General features: G+C 41.1%; 1 long non-coding RNA gene across 1 annotated transcript in view; it reads left to right on the plus strand.

Annotated features, from left to right (window-relative positions):
* LOC102238908 overlaps nucleotides 1-2,277 on the plus strand; it is a 9,816-nt gene extending 7,539 nt beyond the window's left edge. The window contains exon 2 of the long non-coding RNA XR_001363318.1: nucleotides 1,773-2,277. This is a non-coding gene — a long non-coding RNA (uncharacterized LOC102238908). The remainder of the gene's footprint in view (nucleotides 1-1,772) is intronic.
* The last annotated feature ends 2,542 nt before the right edge of the window (nucleotides 2,278-4,819 follow it).

Below are 4,819 nucleotides of genomic sequence, written 5' to 3' on the forward strand. Positions count from 1 at the left end.
CAACAGCCTTCCTTCCCTATCTCACATCCAAAACAGAACTGACTCAACCAAATGAGTCATGTGGAGCTCTGCTATATAGGTGAACCATCTCTAGCAAAATTGCTAACAGGGCTTCTTGAGCTATTCATCACCATAAGTGCTGGCATTGTATGGAGAAGGAATTTTTTTTTAAAATTTCCAGTCTCTTCTGGAATCCCTAATAAGCTCTCACAGAACCCCTAATGATATCTGTGAGCCCCAAACTGAGAAATCTCTGCTAGACTATTTAAGCTCCTGAAAAGTGGGAAGTACTTCTTTTTTTTGTGGGGTTTTTTTAATTTTATTTATTGATTTGAGAGAGGAAAGGAGAGAGAGAGAGATTTGACACACACACACACACACACACTGATACCTAATAGGTATTCATTGAACTTAACTGAACTCTTCTCTATACTTTGAATTTCTGCCCACCCATTAAAATTCTGCTTGTCACCACATGACTGTAGAATGATCAACAAAGAGATTATGAAAGAGACAGAGGGGAGAAAAAGAATATACACACATTCTAATTATGGGATACAAGATCTAAGAAAGCGTACATCCAAATGTGTTACTGAAAGGTTAGGAAATCTAATTAAAATACTTGGTAAGGAGATAGTGTAAATGACAGAGAAGAGAAAGAGCTTAAAATTTTATATTGGAACAAAAATTTATTTTTTATTTTTTAATCCTCACTCAAGGATATTTTTCCATTGATTTTTAGAGAGAATGGAAAAGAGAGAGAAAGACAGAAGTATTGATGTGAGGGAAACACATTGATTGGTTGCCTCCTGCATGCACCCCAACCAGAGCCCGGGCAGAGGAGGAGCCTGCAACCAAGGTAGGTGCCCTTGACCAGAATTGAACCCAGGACCTGAGGTCCGCAGGCCGATGCTCTATTCACTGAGCCAAACTGGCGAGGGCTAGAACAAAATTTTAAAAGGCCTTAGCCAAGTTGCCATTAAATTGGAAACATTAATATGAACTCATTAATTTCTTTTTAAAGTTTTTAATTAAAATTTCAAGCATAACCAAAAGTTGAAAGAGCAGTAGAATGAACCTTTGTGTACCTATAATCCAACTTCAATAATTACCAGCTTTTTGCAGATCGTGTTTTATCTACCCCCTATATTTTTTAGAGTACGTATATTTTTGCTGGAGTATTTTGTAGTAAGCCCTAGTTAGCATTTAATCCATAAATCTCCAAAAGAGGACTTTTAAAGCATAAGCATCATACCATTACCACACCAAACAAAAGTAATAATTCCTTAGTATCAGCTAACAACAGTCCATAAAAGTTCCAAAATTATTTCAAAATGTCTTAATAGTTGGTTTGATCACATAGAGATCCAAACTATGTCCATGCGTTACATTTGATTGATATGTCTCCTAAGTGTCTTTTATTCTTTATCAGTTTCCTCTCCCTGTCCCCACGCCCCCCCTCCCATGGCATTTACTTGTTGAAGAGCCTGTCTTTTATCTTATAGAATTTCCCATCCTCTTGGTGGTATAAACCATGTGTCTCTATCCTCTGTATTTCCTATAAACTGCTAGTGAGATATGGTAGTGAGATATGGAGAATTAATTATGTTCAGGTTCAATTTTGCCCCCCAAAAATATCTCCTATAGCATCACATGAGGAAGCATGGTGTCTGGTTGTCTCTCTTTTGGCAATGTTAAGATTGGTCAGTGGGATCAGTATCATCTTGATTCATCTATTAGATAGTTCCCACTTTTTTTTTCTTTTCACAAAGATGGTGCCGAAAGTGAAATAGGAAGCTCCTGTCCCTCCCAAAGCCAAAGTCAAAGCAAAGGCTTTGAAGGCAAAGAAAGCAGTGATGAAAGATGTCCACCGCCACCAAAAAAAGAAAGAAAAAAGGAGGAAGAAGATCTACACGCTGCCCACCTTCCTACTGCCCAAGAGACTGCAGCTCCCAAAACAGCCCAAATATCCTGGGAAGAGCGCCCCCAGGAGAAACAAGCTTGACCACTATGCCATCATCAAGTTCCCCCTGACTACCGAGTCAGCCGTGAAGACAGAAGACCACAATGCACTGTGTTCATGGCGGATGTCAAGGCCAACAAGCACCAGATCAAGCGGGCTGTGGAGAAGCTCTATCAGGCCTGATGGAGAGAAGAAGGTATATGTTCAACTAGTTCCCGATAATGATGCTCTGGATGTTGTCAACAAAATGGAATCATCTAAACTGAGTTTAGCTGGCTAATTCTAAATATGAAAATTTTTTCACTGTAAAAAAATATATAAAGTTTCCTTCTCTCAGCTTTTTACTTGATGGTTGATGATCATCACCTAGATTGATTGGTTCATAAGGGCCTGCATGATGGTAATATGCTAATTTTATCAGTTCTTCAGCAATTATTAGCTGAAATAAAGAACTTTCCATTATTATTTTTAAATTTTTATTTCAATCCTTTATTGTTATTAGTGCTTAAATTGTTTCATCTTTGGTTGGTGAGAGCTCCTTCAAGTTGGGTCTTATGTCTTTTAACACCACTCACTGGCCTCTGATAGCTTTCTTACTTTCTGACACCAGATATCTCTGTTTGATTCATACATTTCCTCCCCAGCCCTTTCTCCAAGGCCCAGCGTGCTGAATGCCTTCATAAGACACGTATGATCCAGAAGGCAAGACATAAGTAAAAACTTTAGGAAACCAGTCAGTCTTCAGGAATCTGCCAGCACATATTCTCTAAAATAAAAGACAAATTATTTCATCTTGCACTTCCATTCATAAAGAAGAAAACACAAAAGCCAGTGAGGTTTCGGGGAATATTCCCTCTTGGGAATATTTGCTTTCTCAGGGACTATTTCACACTGAGGAATACTGCTCTGGCAGCCAGAGCAGGAAAGGGTTCTAGGTTGATCCAGAAGACCCTACGGTGTTGGAGGTGTCAGTGGTGGGAAACACATTGCATAATGTTTAAGGAAGATCCAGTGGGAGAATTACAATAGAGGACCCTAGGGTTCAGGAGCAAGGCCATGCCATCTGCAGCAGAGAATTGTACTCTTTTTGAGAAACAATTTGTTCACTATTGGATCCTAGTAAATGTGGTGGAAGAACTGGATGTGGGACACGATGTTACCATGTGGCCAGAAATGCCCATTATGATCTGGGTCCTAACAGACCCACAAAACATAAGGTTGAGCAGGCCTAGCAAAAATGCAAGATGGAACTGCTACATCCAGAAACAAACACAAAAAAAGGACCAAATGGCATGAACGAAGTGCATGAGCAGGTAGCCCAGATTCCTCACTTCCCACCCAAATCCAAATTGCTGCTCCGGTGCTCTTCTCTCAGCTCACGCCTATGTAGACGCAAGCCAAAAATAGCAGCACACTACAGCCACACTTAGGAACAGTTTTAAAAGACAGTGATGAGGGTCCTGGCTGGGTGGCTCAGTTGGTTGGAGTATCGCCGAATACACCAAAAAGTTGCAGGTTTGGATCCTGGTCAGGGCACATTCCCAGGTTGCAGGTTTGATCCCCCCAGTTGGGGCACAGACAGGAGGCAACTGATTGACGTTTCTCTCTCACATCGACATAGGTCTCTCTCTCTCTCTCTCTCTCTCTCTCTCTCTCTCTCTCCCTCCCTCCCTCCTCTCTTCCTCTCTCTCTCTCTCTAAAAACTCTATTCTTAAAAAAAAAACAGAATGGTGAGGGAAATTTCTGCCAATGGCAGAGCTTCAGTAGTACACCTGACCATCCACTTTTCCATCCATGGTTTGATACATGGAAGCACAGGCAATAGTGATTGACCATCTTTTTTTTTTTCTAGAATAAAACATATTTTAAAATTAAGAACAAGAAGGTCTGCAGTAGAAACATGTGGATGTACATACAGGAGTGGGGATAAAGTGTAAAAATCTTAATATCACATGTTAACACCTACCAGAGAAAAGACACCAAATAACCAACAAAATGACTCAGCCGATTGATATCAGCCAGTTTCAGCCATCAGCCACCCCAATGCTAGCACAAGGGGTGCAAGAATAAAGTGGCCATGGCAGCAGCGATGGAGGCTTCCCATGAGACCATTAGCATGAACCCCCAAGGTTTATTAGCTACTACCATCAACAAGTGTTCAACCTGATAGTAGCAGAGACCAAGGTGGAACCCCCAAGATAGCACAATTCATCAAGGATACCAACTAGCCACTTGGTGGTAAATTGACACAGTTTGTCCTTTTGATCTTAAAAGAGCCAGTGGTGCATTCTTACAGGAATAGACATATGTCCCAGGTTAGAATGTCCCCTTGGATCATGACCCTAGCTGGACCGCAGCTAGGATCATGATTCAAAGGATTGCAAAGTAATCTTTTAACAGGGGATCCCATATGATCCCATATAACATCAGACAAGGGGACCCACTTTACAGCAAAGAAGATGTGAGAGTTGGCCTACGACCATGCTTCACTGGTCATCACATACAACACCACCCAGACTCTGGAAGCCTCATGGAGCATTGGGACAGCCTGCTGAATGAAGAGCTGAGCTGCTACTTAAAGGCACTACTCTGAAGACCAGGAGCTATCCTCCTGGAAACAGAGTAGCACTGAATCAAAGACCTTCATATGGCATTGCATCCCCAAGAGAGGGAAGACCCAGGTTGGGGAACCAAGAAATAGAATCAGGAATAGCCACACTCACCATCACTTTTATGAAACTCTCCTGGTTTTCCTTCTCCTTTATTGCCAATTACTTCTCAGTCTCTCTCTCTCTCTCTCTCTCTCTCTCTCTCTCTCTCTATATATATATATATATATATATATATATATCTCCC

This window comes from Myotis brandtii, unplaced genomic scaffold, assembly GCF_000412655.1.
Source record: "Myotis brandtii unplaced genomic scaffold, ASM41265v1 scaffold38, whole genome shotgun sequence".
NCBI classification, from domain to species: domain Eukaryota; kingdom Metazoa; phylum Chordata; class Mammalia; order Chiroptera; family Vespertilionidae; genus Myotis; species Myotis brandtii.